We start from the raw sequence: 17,232 nt of genomic DNA, 5'->3' as shown, positions 1-17,232 counted from the left end.
CACTCAAATTATTTTTTTTTTTTTTTTTTTTTTATTACTTTAAAGCCTCAACAGCTAAGGTTATTAGCTTACATATTTTAAAATATTACTTATATATACAGGTACAATTTACAATACATTTTACAATATTACAATAAAATTATTCTTGGTAGGTATGTGTAATTAAAGTAGGGGAATATCTAGGAAAACATATGAAATTATACTCATATTATTATATCGTTAATATTTTACGTATGCGTGGAAAACGACGTATAAATCAGGACTGGGTCGGAGACGAGATATGTGACTCGTGTATGATAAAAATACATAAAAAGAAGAATGATATCATGATATATAGGTATATGTGTTAATTTTCTAGACAATGCGTTAACAATGATCAGCACACGTGAAATCTCGTGAAAATAGTCTAGTGAGCACAATATGTTATATATTATGGACAACGCTGTGGCTGTCTGGATAGATATATTCTAGTGAGCGACGAGACAGAGTGAGAGAGAGGACACACGCACACACACACGTCATCGTTATCTAGCGGCAATATACTTTATAATGTGCAGTCGAGTGAAATGGTATTAAAAATAATGTATATTATATAGGACGTAAAATTGCGACGCATTACGATTTTGAGTAAGGACGTCGGACAAATGTCGATGATGGTAAAAGTACAAAGGGCTACACCGAGAAATAATGAAAAAAAAAAAACGCAGGAAAAAAAAAATAATTTTTAATATAAATATGGTCAGACCGTGATGTATTTGGGGCTACCACTTGCACAGCCCCCTTTTCAGAGAGTGGTTTCTGCGTCAAAATTGACCAAGGCTTCGGGAGACCATATAGGGCCCCATGCAGACGTGCAAAAAAAAAATAAGCCACCTTATCTAAGTATGAACACTATAGACTAGACTAGACTGAAAAACATGTTCCTATAAATTTAATATCCTCAAATAAAGTTTGATTAAAAAAATAGACCCATTGCATAATTCTGCCCCGGAACCCATACTATTTCTGAACGGGGGCCTACACTTACCGAGTAATATTCGCATAAGAAATGTTCTAAGCACCTGCAGTAGGGACATAAAGTGGTTGTTGCGTCATCGGTTAGATGCAAATACATACAAAAAAACATACAAAATAAAAAACTCACGCGATGCTGTACCAGAATGAAAACTCTCTATCTCCAACTCAACTACAAATCGACTCTCCAAAATAAAATCTTCACTCCTATACTATACACCTCAATAATCCGACCAAAGTCTACTCAGTATAGGCATCAGCCACTTTCACAAAGATAAAAAATCCAAACGATACGAAACAAAATCGTACGGATAAGTTTAAAAGCTCAACGGTTTACGAGGAGTAGGAAAATTTATAACACGGGAATACTTGTTCTTCAAAACTGCAGAACTGAGACCAATTAAAAAACATCCATTCAAAACTCCAAAGAAAGAGCTCAGTACTACAGACTTGGATCCTAAACTAAAAAAAGACGTCTACGACACCAGCTGCTACAGGACGAACTCCTATATATCGGCTGTCGGAAGAATAATACCTAAAATCATCGTGACTTAAAATAATAACGAACACAGAAGTTATCATATCATTATTTTTATATTAAATTTGTATTCACAGACTCTATTTTATTATCTATTATAACTATAGTCACTAAAACCAATATGTTTCACTAATATATCACGTAAAAAATATTTACGATATTAAAAAATAAAAATACGTAAGCAATCTATCAAACTTTTAATTATGTATTGAAACATCATAAATATGATTAACAAAAAACTCAATAAAAATGTTGTTAAATAAGTGTATCTAGATTCTGGGACGCTGAATCGAACGTTTGATGAATTAATATTCAATTAAGTCATATACCTACGTGCAGGCACGTATATATACGTAACATTAAACATACATAATATTAATTGTTATATAACGTTGTTTTATTTTTTGAATTTCCAATTGAAAAAAGATGCGGCACCATGTTGATCGCGTTATCGCTACAGCGGTTATTATATGATTAGTATTTAGCAATAGTGCAGACACATGTTCGAATGTTGGCAGTTACACAAAAGTTCACTAAAAAAGCGGTGATAACGTCAGCTGTTATCAGCTCTCTATATTATAATTTATGAACGGACGTTTCGTATATTATAATAACGATAGTACACGAAAAAATAAAAAACGCCAAAATACGATATACATACATATTATAATGATTACGAATATTGTGACGTTAAAACAAATATATTTGTTTTGTAATTAATGTTGTTTCCCAAGAGACTTGTACGAATACTGGAAAAAAAACACATTTCGCTCGGAGTATGACGTGCGCGTGTGTTATATATATATTATATGATTACTTGTGATACGCATGTACGACAAACACAGACATTGTAATATGATTAATATATTATACTAACGGTCACAACTGCAGTAAAACGCCGTAATTAATTTAATAATATCAGCTGCAGTTCAATATAATTCTGTATATTAAATGTTATGAATAGTTATTAAAATCATCGTCCGACACGTGCATAAATATTTAATTTTCAACGGAATCGATTCTTCGCCGCCGCCGCTGCCGGGGCTCGGAAGAACGCTCGGTAATATCGAGCATTATGATTAGCATTACATGAATAATCCCTAAACGGCTAAACGTACCCCCATTTAGAGTTTAGGGTGGTGTTCATGAATGAAAGTCCCCATCTGACAAGTCAAAAGTTTAAACTTTAAAGCCAAACATAATCGAAATATGACGGCAGTGGCACTATTATCGCAATATAAAATATTTAAATTCGGACTGACAATACATTATTGCAGCTGCAATAATGGCCACGCGTCAATTTCATATGAGCGTTAACGACAACAAATAATAAATGTTATACCTTACGTGCACACACATATCTCATATAATGTATATTTATGTTTGTATATAGTATCGCCACACGACCGAAAATAATATATGCCACACTGCGAGTTATTAAAACGATTCCGTTTAGTGGGTCGGCCTCGATTTTTTTCCCCCGTGTTTTGATGGAAGTCCAAAAATACGATTGTGGAGCATCGACTGCAGCGACCGCGAATCCAAGCCAAACCATGAGTCTTTCCCCCCTCATCACCCATCAGATGTAAAATAGGAAAAAAATACAACGATTTTAACTACACGGACTTTCAGTATACATATAAAGATATACAACATATTAGAATATTATTATGTGCCGTTGTAAATAAATGAGTCGAGTGAAATGTAGGTACACAGCGAATTCGGCTCCGTAACTATCCTAAGGTAACTGCAGTTTTGGTAAAAAATTTAGGATACCTATTTGATGTATGCACATATTACATATTATTATATAATTTTCAAATATTTTTACGTCCATACAACTATAGTATATATATATATATATATATATATGTAGGTATAACTATCTGAACCACAAATTTTATCATCTCGCTCGTTTGGGGATGGATATTATTTCATATCTATATTATCATTATGTAACAACCCGCTATACACGTGTGCCCAAACTCGTTGATGGTAACACCACAGCAATACCAAAATGCTACCCACACACACACACACACACACACAACCAACGGGGTCATCGCCGCGCCGGGTGCGATGACGACGGCAGGTGTAGGCCTCGAGGTCCAACACACACAATACCTGCAGAGCGTTAATAGTTCCGCTATATACTTTAAACATATACCTATACATATACGACGAAATACACGTGTTTTTCTATATACCTACGTACGATAATGGTAATAATAATAATAATAATAATAATACGACACGAATTCACAACATATACCTATCTATGTATAAAATGTGTATACGGTGTACGGTTCGTGCTCAACGCGTTTATTGTCTCGGGGGAGATTAATATAATCCCTCGAGCAGTCGCGCGTCACCTGGGACCCTCTTGCCCGCCGCTGTTGTTTCTATATCGGCTAATGGATTGACGCGCACCGAGCGCGCGCTCACACGCGTCAACTGTGCCTACCTGTATGTTCGTTTCGAGTCGTGTCTTACATTTTACAACGTGGTACGCGCACGAGATAATATATGTGACAAGATGTATATGATGCGTCGTACTTATAGCTGGGTATCCGAAATGTTAACGAAATAATATTATAGTTATGGTTATCGGTTTGTATTAAAAATGCATAAAGAAAATATATACTTATATAGGTACGCCACTGTCGCCACTTCAGTGGTAGGTATATATAGAAATCATTTTCGGGGTGGGCTATTATAATTATATATATATATAGTAACTCAACAAACGATATATCGCCTATAGCTAGGCTACTATAAATTTAACTCCAGTTATGACTGTAATATTTTTTTTTTTTTTTGGGGGGGGGAGCTGCAGCCCTTATAAATGCCACTGCACCAGTCCACCAACACGGCTCTGCGATGAATATATTATAATCGCACATAACATTATGTTTGATAATTTCGTATTCTTTTCGCAGACTGCAATTTGTTGGTTAAAGAGGTTCGCGACACAAATGCGTTTTATACTCTAATAGGTACCTAAAACCATAAATATAGTATTTATAATCAATGCTAAAACGCACGCAGGATAAGGCGGTGATAATGTACAGTGTACAATTATTGTACACAGCACGGCCACGAGGGTGTTGGACCACATGTACATATTATATGATCGTTGTGTGATTTACTACCTACCAATAACAAACAAGCACTTTATAATAACCGATGGATTTAATTTTTGATGAACGAAGGATCTTATTACGACCCACACAGTTGCCCTTAGAGAGACATTATGTACTTAGTCGTTAAAATAATGAAACACGAGATAAGTCTACAGTATCAGACACTGCGCCATTTACATAATATTCACACACTATGCAGCAAGACGCATAGGTAAATACAGTTTCGTAAACACACTTTATAAGCCTCAATATATGCACACATCATCAGGTATTTACAGTTTCTTTTCGATAACTGAATTGTCGTTCAGTTGAATTACAGGACTATATAATGTTATTATATTAATTTTTGAGCCCATATACATATAGATGTTTAAGACAGCGACAGTTGACAGCCAATATCAGTCACTTTAATCAAATCATTATTTTTAAGTACATAATGTCATACCGTATAATATGTATATATCTATTTCAAATCATAATTTGTAATGTACAGATGATGACTTTGATACGGTTTTATGGTTACTTATATAGGTTCCCATAATAGCTAGGGATGTATTTTCCACTACTTCGCACATGATTAATCATCATAATAATAACAAAAATATAATAAAGTATTGTGCCATTTTTGGATTCGATAGACGCATAATGATGCTCAGTGCAGTATAATATTATATAATACAAACAGTGATTGAATTGAGAAAATAAAATAGTCTCTCTTTTAAACTTGAGAAAAAGATTAGAATCCCTTGAAATAATTGCACTTAAAATACAACCTTATTAGTGGTAAACTGGTAAAGCTTACCCTACCCCTAGGTATCCATCAAACATCAGCAATAAAATAAATATGTTTAAAACATAAGACGGTGCCTACTACTATGATTGATTAAAATACAATTTTTGAACAACAGTAATTTATTCACATTAAATATAAAAAAAATATTAATAATAATAAAATAATTTTAATTAAATGTGTATTCATTTATATATTTTTAAATTACAAACAAGTTAAACTCTTATCTAGTATCATATAATTATAGTTCATCAATTTGTACATCTTATGCAACACTATTTTTCGAAATGAAAATTACAAAAGTAATGTAAAATATATTTTGAAAAAAAAATCCTTATACTTCATTATTTTCATAAAAAAAAAAAAAGAAAACAGTAGAGGAGCTTCGTCCCCTTACGATCCTTACCCTCAAATTCGAGTACTGAATATACAAAGCAGCGCTAAGACAATTGAAATGCGAGTTATATTACTTATATATAAGCCACAAACAATGCGACTGGCCATAATGGATTTGTTAGCAAGATCAACGGTCGTGCGCAAAAAAAAAATTAAAATTAAATTTTTGGGGGAAGGACTTTTGTTTTTGTTTCGTTGTTCTATCGCGTTTAATTTTTGTCGGCGGGCTGGCGCCTGGCGCCCACTGAGATCTTGTGAAACTTCCGTCGTCATATTATTTACATGCCCATTGATGCCTACATATATTTATATTATGTGCTCGACACGCGCTAAACAAACGAGAGAGTGTACGCAACCGATGGAAATAATATCATCAATTTGTTTTACGAACAGAACAGCCACCGCTCATCATAAATATCGACCGCAGTCCGCAGGTAGAGTGATGTGGAACCGCACAATCGCACGACAACGCAACTGCAGCGACGTTCGTGAATGCCAAAAATTAAATGGAATTATAAATTGAATTGCTGCGGCACGTCTTAGGGTTCGCGACGGGCGCATTATAAAGTGTACACTTGAATATATTAAAACGATTGTCCTATATAACGCGGCTGCAGCTATATTTTAATCGCCTCGTTCAGGCCCAGTTGCATCTCATCCGAACGCGTATCGGCGGGCCGGGTGATGCACCGGGACACGTCTCGTCCTTGCGCATTGTGCGTCGTTCATTGTGCAACGTTTCTATTATCATTATTTTTGGTTTCTTCTTCTTCTACTCCGTCTTCTTTTCACTCGGAAAACAGGTAAATAATATAATATAATGTATGATATAGGTACACCACGTGCACACGCGTGCACCGGGTATAGGTACACGCCAGATGTCCGTCTGCGCGGGTCGAGAGAGACTTGTACTGCGTGTATGTGTTATGTGTATAATATTATGTACCAACGAAAAGAATGAGATCTACGAATGCTACTACAACGCATATAGCTGACTATATATATATATATATATGATGCTATAATATTAATATCATCTCTCGCGCGCCGAACACCTGGCCGCGTGACCGATGATGAATATAGAGGTTATATTATATTATTGCATAACTGCAGCAGCAGCTTACCTATATGTGTAATATATATTATATATATAATATTGTTATATATGTGTAACAACTGCCTCAGCGTCTCCCGCAACCACCGGTCCCCTCAGTAAAAGTTAAAAGTAAATACTGACAACAACAACAAAAAGAAAAAAAAAGCAAAATATCATGTCCCATTCTATTTATTCGTTTCATTCGTTCCCGTTTCGTCTGCTTGCGCCGCGCCGTCTGTCTCTCTTCCGATGTATAAATCTCTCGCTGCAGTCTCGATTTTTTCTAATCTGGCAGACGCGAGCGTGGTCTGTTCATTCCAAACAGGGAAAAGGCTACCGCCGGCCGTTGCCAACGCTGCACTTATGAGCCAATAATATACTAAGTATATATATAATATATGAGACAAGGTCTAGTTAACCTGGAACTCTCTTCCCTCATTAAATATTCATATATACATTATACGTATGTGTGGTGTGTACCTTAGTAATGGCGATGAAAAAGTTCCACAATTTTTTTTTTTTTGTCGTGGATACAAATCGTTATGTAATAGGTTACGCAGTATCCCTATTATACTATAAAACGGTTGAGAGTTGAGAAACAATTTCCGTAGGATTGGTGGTCCTATACGATCCACTTGAACCCCAGAACTTCGTAAAGAACCATTTATTTTCCGCGATGTAGTAAATATGTGGTACGATTTTTTTTAAAAATGATTATGCAATAATAAGTCACGCGATATTAATAGATTGTAAACTTGAAATGTTGATAAAAGGTCAGTACCCTATAGGACTAGTAATGATATTTTGTGAAAATTGAGCGTGAAGACTATAAATATGGGAACAAAATAAAATACATTATATTAATACATGATAACATCGCAAAGTAACACTCACTGCTATTAACGAGAATATTTATAATTAAGTCTTCTATAATTTCGTAGTCACCATGATTATAAAAATATTATATATTAATCTAATAATATTTTAACCCCACTAATAGTTAGTTTTTTTGTAATAGAAATTTCAAAGTTTTTAGTAACTTGTATATTCTTTATAAGGATTTCTTTTCCATGTAATGAATATATTTTCAAAATTATTATTTAATAAAACTATTGTTACACTAAGCAAATATATTCAATTCTGCCTACAACTAAACCACTGATTTGAAATCACATTTTGAAGAGGTCATTTCAGAAACTCATGGCGCTTCTATATACAATTGTATTCAATAATAATTCAATTATTATTCAAGTTAAATTAAAATGTAATGTGGTTTATAGAAAGACAACATATGTTGATAATTATTTGTTGGTTACATAACTATTATACTATTGCGGAGCATCGTGTGAAAATTATATTTTTTCGTTATTCATGTTATAGTTTAACAGTTGGCTCGTATTATAAATTAAGCAAGAGACCAAATCACACCACTGCAATTTTGGTAAACTTCGTTTTGAAAGTCACGCCACTGATAACAATAAACATAATGATGCCGATTAGGTATTGTTGGAGTCACGTGTTTAAAAACTGACCTTTATTTTACCACTTAAATACAAAATACGATAAGTTATTTGGCTCATTAATAATATTTAGTGATAAGGATAACAGGTATAATAGTATCATAACAATAATACGGTATTGCCATTTTTTCCATCACTATTTGGCCCTAATTAGCCAACGGCTGTGAAGAAAATCATTCAACTGAAAAAACAAACTATACCTGAATACTGATTAGAAAATTCAATAAATATTAAAAGGTTAATTCATATACGAGAATAAATTGTATAATGTATATATATATATATATATATTAGAACGTAGGTTATGCCGACGTCCTACACACAACACGTACATATTATTGGCGTATTTCTTTATACCTACATTTATATAAAAATACGACTTTCATTGTTTAAAAGTACACAAAACTACGTCATAGACTTATAATAATCACGGTAATGAAGTATAATCGATTGTAAATAAACAACTAAATATTTAATTTCGGTGTACCATGCCGTTTTTAAGAAAATCTTATTTTAACCGGTTTATGGAACAAGCGATAATTTTTTTTTTTTAAATCTCATCGAAATTTGTTTTCTGAGACGTCGAGCTTAAAACCTTTGAGTTTAAAATATGAATGATCGCCGTGAACACAATTCGATGGTCGATAGAACGGAATCAGTCAACAGCCGCGGAAATGATATGACACTGCTGCAGCTGTGCCCTCATCGCGTGCTATAATAAGACTGTCGTTACAGTGTGGGTAAACAGGGGGCTATTTTTTAGGGTGTGCAGAAACCATGCATCGTGTCGGCGAATGGCGGTTTTTCAACTTTTCGTAAAGGTCGACGAGAAGGAAAAAAAATGCACGTAATAAATAAAAAATCGAACTCGACCATCGTCTCCATCTCGCACGTATAATATATATAGTATGTCACTATATACGTATAATACAATAATATATAATAACAAGCGCCACACTCCGCAGATTTATTGGCCACCGGCGGCGCGTGGTCGGCGAAGGCAAGTGGCATTTTAGCGCACTGCTACACATATTATTACACACGCTCAACATTGTTGTATTTTTGTCATTGTGAACGTACACATACACACACATCACGCACGAATGCAATGATATTTTTTGACCTAGAATCTAGAAAACAACGTGTCGGAATCGCAAACATTCTGTATTTGCACTTTACAATAATTGACACACATATGCGTGCAGTATTAGGTACTGTAGGTAACTATAACTATTATACCACATTATACGCCCACGGACACAAATATAGATGGAAAGATAACCTACCTATATATTATAATGCTGTGTATTTACGCGCTCCAAATTTATATAGAGGTACCTGCACGGTACGTATATTATGTGTGTGTATGTTAATATGGTCGAGCTTATATATGTGCAGTGGTGTTTAAAAAATTTTTTTCCTATATGCTTGACGCATGTTAAAATGACGCCGGAAAACAAAAAACAAATTTTTTTTTCATAATATTTTTCATCAATAACACGCGTGTCACGCAATAACAACATTGCTTATTGGTCTTACAGTTTCTATGCGTCATTTAACGCACGGCAGCGATATACTTACTATCCTATTATATACCTATATGGCTATATATATATATATACATACATAATATTATGTACGTTTATTATATGAATACTAAGTCCTATACTATTAATGTTTATTAATTACCAATCATGTGATATGGTCTTGCACATCGTAACTGTTATCAGTATATTATAACAAAAAATAATTTAAAATGTTTTGATTAATTAAACAAGCATGGATGTTCAAAACTTTAATTAAATTGTTCCGACTGGATCTATGTCTACATATATTATCTACACAAAATTAAAAATATATATACCTAACGTAGCTCAATATCGACCATGATTTTATTCTATTATTTTTTTATTGGATCAGGAAAATCGTTGCTTAAAAACTGTTTAGTATTTAAAAAAATAAAGTAATAATATCTATATATTGTATTATTATGTTTTCTGTTTTCACTTTTTAATTTTTGTACAATGAATGTGATTATTTCAGCATAAGAAACGTCCGCAGTATAACAATATAAATAGTTACCAATTTACCATCCCACAAAAAAGGTCGACACCGTTATCGTAGTTATTGAGCTATTAGCTACGGTTCAAAGTCGTATATTGATTTTGTTTTTGTAATAACGTTTACTCGTTCGTTGGGAAAAAAAAATCCGGATGTCCGGGCGCCATCTAATGATTAATAAAACAGCATATATTATTATGATGCAATGTATAATACGATTCAATACACAGTACACTTATTTTTGAAATCAAGTTTAAGGTTATTGCTTATTACGTATACGTATCATAAATGAATACCACAATACACATATTTAAATTTTGAAGACATTACACTTTTAAAGCCAATCTTTCTCGCGTCATCTGGTTGCTTCCTAACCTTACACCTATACATAGTATATTATATGGGCCAACCGGGCTGGGAGAGGGGTGCTATACATTTGTTTGATGATTATTACTTATGAGTTTATTTTCAGTATACTATAAATGATCTTAAGCCATGGATCGTAAAAAAAAAATAAGATAAGTACCTAATCATTTATGATCAAAATCGTATAGCTCAGGTATACTTATATTAGCCAGCTGTAATAAAATAATTAATTATTGTATTACCTATAATATAAAAATGTTTCAATTGTTTAAATAAAGTGAAATTATTTTCAGTTGTAGTAGCTACTGATAATAGTTAAGGTAAAATAAGGTAATGGATGTACATAATTATTAACTATTGTCCTCCAAAACAATTTTAATTATCAAATTTTCAATTATCTTCAAACAACTTGTATTAAATTGGTTTAAATCAACACGTGACAAGACATTAAAATCATAGTTAAATAGAAGTAGACAGTAATAGTTGCACAAATATTTGTCTTTCTTAACAGGTTGATAATTATTAAAGGAACTGGTCATGACTGCGGTGTTTCTTGATAGGTAGTTGTTTATTATGGTATAATTATATACACGAATGACTGCACATTCAATGAATTCACGTTCTCCGTTAATTATGATGCTACTCCTTATAAAATTACTTACGGTATTTTCCTATACTTTCAATACTCAATACAGAATATTGCAGACGAACATATTTTGCTAAATTCTTCATTTTTAAACACAGATACAAATAAGCATATTATACAGTGTACCGAAATCTATCTCATATGATATAATATATAATGCCTACATATACCTATAGAGTTATCTATAGCAAAAACAGCGAATTCGGTGTAAATCATAATATCATAAAGTAGAGTCCTATTTTAAATATATGAATATAATATACAGAGTTGGATCATAGTGACATTCAAAAACAAACATTTTAATTCGAAAAATTTTACTGAGCTATTGTAAAATCGCAACTTTTTATGTGGTACCAATGTTTAACTGTATATGGTAGAAATAATTTCAGATTAAAACATTGTTTATACACGAACTGTTGTAGGTAATTATTTTATTCAATTTCATAAAACAATTCATAATATTTAATAGATATCATGAAAAAGTAACAAAATTTAAATAAAACTGATGATTGGGAACACAATTACATAACATTAACATTTTTCCATCTTGGTAAAGAATACTTAAGAATATACTCATCATTCCAAAAAACTGAATTCAAAAGGATCGAATAAATATTAATTACATTTTCACCGTTTTATAAGAAAAATTAAAAACAAAATACATTTTATCTCAAATTATTTCAAAATTATTACAAATCTGTAGTCATATTGCTTACCTTTATACTCCACAAGTAAACTATTATCATTGCGTATATTATTTACTGTAGGTTTCCTCGTATGAAAGATTTACTATTTCACCTAAGTAGTTCAACATTGAAATTCAGGTGCACTGTTAATATTTATTGAACACACATTCTTGAAATGAATAAAAATGCCAAAGCCCAAAAACAATTATGGAGTTCAAACTATGTATTACATTAAATAAAGAAACAGTTTACATTGCAATAAGTGACATCTAACAAACTCGAGCGCTCATTAAAAAATACACTATTATTGGTCCATGATTACTGTAGGTACTAAGACTTATAAACTGTAAACCACAAGTATAATTAAGTTTAATAGTATATTTTATTTATGTTTGTAATCTTTGTAAAAAAAAAACGTTTCAAGATTGTTAGGTACTCGAATAAAAAATTAGAGCATCATGTCGGTATTACTACTTAATAGTTCATTGCATACATTTATAATGATAATAATTAATTGCAAGTTACATATGGAATTAGAAAATGTTTTCAATCTTCAATGTATTTGAATGAATTACAAAAATGGGTTGCTTGAGATGAAAATAAATAATGTATATTGAAATCCATTAAAAGCAATTAAACTTATTATTATTAATTTAGTTTTAACTTTTATTACACATCTACGTTTTATTTTAAATGGTGACAATACAGTAGTCACAACATATTAGAATATTTATAATTGAACCTAACCAGAGAAATAATTCAATGATTTACATTGTTTTACAATTTTGATTTGAATTATAACTTAGGTATAGTAAATATTTTTTGAATAAAATGATTTTTTCAAGATTTTGTAATTTAAAAAAAAATGTATTAAGTATATTAGATAGACTACCAATACCTATACCAAATGTGTTATTTTTTTCTAAAACTGATAACATTGTACTAGAAATGTGCATCAGTTTATTTGATACTATTGTTTATAAGCTAGTAGTTAGATGAAGTACATATAATAATGGTAAGTAGGTACTGATTATGTTTTTATTTCATAAAATATTATATTACGTCATATTAAAAAATGTCATTGTTTTGATCAATTAAATTAAAATTTAATATTATAAGCATTAAATTTAAAATAGAAATCAGCAGTAGGTATACATTTAATATATCTATTATTATATAAGATAAACTCGAATGTATTATGATTTGTAAGTACCTTTATAAATATATCAACCCTACTTGAAGTATTCAACACTATTTTTGAAGAACTTGCATAACATTATTAATCACATGTAATAATCGATTATTCTTACGTCATGCTGAACAACAAATTAATATTATGATTCATCTTTAAAACGCATAATCGTTGGTGCAGGAGGAGTCCAAATAACCAAGGACAAAATGTAATATTTATATGAGAAATTGCACTTATAAACCGCTTTTCAAAAATTACAGTTAACGAAAAGCATATTTATTATAATTAAAATAATTTAGTACAGATACTAGATAAGCACAAATTTTGATAATAACATAAGATTAAATAATAAACTAATAAAAAATGTATTATTTATTTTATTATTATTAATTATAATTGAACCGCGAATGAAAATGTTGAATATAAAATATCGGATTACCAAATCATTTGAAACATTGTGATAGCAAGTCCAAAAAAAAAAAAAATGTTTCTTAAACTACTTGCGTAATGGAAAATACTTTATTACAATCATTAACGCACAACCATTTTAATGAAACTTATATAAAAACAAACATAGGTACATCAAAAATACTTAGTAAATGAAATTAATGATTATATAATGTTCAAATTATAACTATAGGCTTAAAAAAATTGAATATTAGAACTTTGAGTTCCAGACAAATTAAATAATAATTATTAATTACTATAAATTATAGTATTAATATATATATATATATATGTGTAATAACTAATAACTATTATAAAATGTTTTTCAACTGGTAACGAATGCAAAATGCAACTTGTACGTTATTATTATCTTAAATTGTTAACTTTTAGATTTATATAATTTTTAAATTATTGCAAATTATTTACAGTAAAAACTTAGTTCTCTTTCTCGTTTGCGGTCCTTAAATTAATGTTATATGCCAGAACTCAGAAGTAACAAATAATTTCAACAGTTATTTATTCAATAAATCGTAATACAATGCATTTAATGTTACGTAAATTACGACCAACAGTATAGAAATATTGGATGAGAAGATGCTTGATAGTGTGAACTTGTATGCGTAATTGTAATTCAAATAAGAGACATAAGAAGTAAAGGTGATTGGAACTTAAGGAGTGGTATATAATTCAACTCTACCGGGGCCATTGATTTACAGATTTCAGCGCTAGGAACTTTGATTTTAAAGAGGCCAATATCCCCGTGAGTTATATGATAATAAAATCAAAACAATACAAACAGTACTACCGTGTTTTATAATAATATGATCGACGATAATCCCACTAATACTAATAGATTTAAATGCTGATCAGTTATCACTTTTAGGTTTATTTATAATAAATATTATTATTTTAATTGATTAAAAAATGTCTAATATATTTAATAAATTAAAATGAGACCTCTCATAAATGTACATAATATATTTTATTATTTTATCAGTCATAACAATAATGTTAATTATTCTAGATGATACACATACAGATAGTTTCAAGTGTTGTATGACTATACTCGTACATGGGTTGTTTAATCACGCATATACGTTACACTCTCACGGACCTCACAGTGGTATTTTGTATTGCTTTGAAAGCAATAAATGAGAGGGGGGGAGAGAGAGAAATAATTTTGAAATTTTATTTTTACGAGTGAAGACGAAATGATTTTTATGATCAACAATATTGATTTGTCTTATGAATATAAAACAATTAAAAACAGTATTATAACGACAATATTTACAACAACAATAAGTACAATTCATCTCGGTTAACAAACAATATCGTCATGTCATAATTTCTAAAAGATACATACACAACACGGTTTGTCGCGGTTTATTACGAAATATTGTATAATAAGTACACAAGAAAGTGCATGTTTATGACATTTTAGTGAATTGTATATATACTCTAACATAACCAAACTACACTTCGTGTCAAAGGAATGACAATAGTAGCTACACGTGCAATCATAAAAATACATTTTACTACTCCAAAAAAAAAGATGTGCAACGAACAACCACGACAGACGACCCACACAGGCTGTTAGCATTTACCATAACAACAACATAACAATAATAATAACGACAGACAAATTATTAATGTATGCATTACGTTTTATTTTCCCACAGTTGTTTTTCCACGGCACCGCCATCCAATGCTAGCAATGGTGACATGCCAATTTTTAATAAACAAAAATAAATATTTATATATATTATATACATGAAACGAGGACCGCTACGTGGCGTTAATCGTACTGCATATATTTGTTTTAATTTTGACGGTCCGAAAACTGGGTCGATCGTCTGTGTGTAAACCTAAACATATTGCACAATGAACACTATTGGAGATAGAAGAGTAAATAATATAAAAGTCATTAAATCAAAAAATGGTAGAATACCTATTGTGTGCGAAAAAAAAACGAAAAGTTTCCATTAAAACATATTAGAATCTGCACCGTAAAACTACAAAACTGAAATATGTTATGGCGTCACAAAAATTATTATTTATAAGTTAAAGCAATTAAAAATTTACAACAAATTAAAATGAATAAATAAATTGGACGACTACAATAATATAACACATAAGTCATAAGTTTAACAGTCGCTGAACTGAATGTAGGTGGAAAAATTCGATACCTGGAAGACAATACGAGTAGAATGCCAGATAACAAAAGAACGCAACAAACTATTTGTGTAGGTACTAAGTACATATTATTATTCAGTACACTTCCGTGAAGTAATACCATTTTTATTTCTATGTTTATAAATTATCAATCTTACGATTACCAGATCAGAAAATCAACACTTAAAAAAATAGCATCTCACATACTCAGACTCGGATCTATAGCTGATTTGGGGAGAGGGGCAAATTTGTAACATCACAAATACTTTTTGAGAAAATCGTGGTTTTTCAACTGTTCAAGATCTGATTTGGGATTATGAAAAAAATTGATAAATAATATTGTTGGGGGGGGGGGGGGGCTAGATCACCCTTTGGAGTTTGGAACCTTTTTTTTAGACTTACATTTACTTCTACAACACCGCCTAACACAAATTATATTATGTTATAACCATAATATAGAATACGGTACAGGGTTTAAGGTCACAACTCTACGCGAATGTTTTTTTTTACACCCCATGAGTGATCCATGATGAATTCATCATCAGTTGAGCGGTCGGTACCTAATAGATAGATTGTACAAGTTAATAATAATATAATATACCACTGCGATAACAATAAGTACCTATTTAAAACTATGACACTCGAATCATTTGATACCCTCCCGTGGTTGTGCAATATCTTTTTATCCAGTGTTGAAAATTATAATAATGGTAAATAATTCAACGTCCATGATCTTTCAATGACGTATCGTCTTTTTACGCAGTGATTAATACGCCGCTCCCGCACAGACGCACAGTACACAAATAATACTATTGTCGAAATTCGGCGAATTGTTGAATGAATATTATTATATATAATGACGACTTGTGTGCCAACCGTGAATAATGTAAGGACACCGAGCCATAATAATATTTAGTTAACTCATCGTTGTCGTGCCTTTGTGTTGTTGTTGTTATTGTTTTTATAAAATATGGCAAAAATTTGACAGTAACGGGTACAATACAATAACACATTTCGATAAAAACTATGAGAAAAAACAATCATAATATTATGTTCAGTTCGTTGTTCGTTTATAATATACTATAATATGTATAGGCGATAATAATAATAATAATAATAATAATAATAATAATAGACGTATAAACAAAACACAATACATACACAA

At 31.2% G+C, this 17,232-nt stretch overlaps 1 protein-coding gene across 2 annotated transcripts in view; it reads right to left on the bottom strand.

Moving 5' to 3' along the window:
* Positions 1–17,232, bottom strand: part of Pdk1 (Phosphoinositide-dependent kinase 1) — a 161,837-nt gene that overhangs the window by 76,469 nt on the left and 68,136 nt on the right. The window lies entirely within an intron of this gene.

This window comes from Diuraphis noxia, unplaced genomic scaffold, assembly GCF_037042655.1.
Source record: "Diuraphis noxia isolate RWA-SAM2 unplaced genomic scaffold, SU_Dnox_SAM2 contig0004, whole genome shotgun sequence".
NCBI lineage: Eukaryota > Metazoa > Arthropoda > Insecta > Hemiptera > Aphididae > Diuraphis > Diuraphis noxia.
The sequence above is the reverse complement of the archived record's forward strand: the minus strand, read 5'-3'. Positions and strand labels throughout refer to the sequence as shown.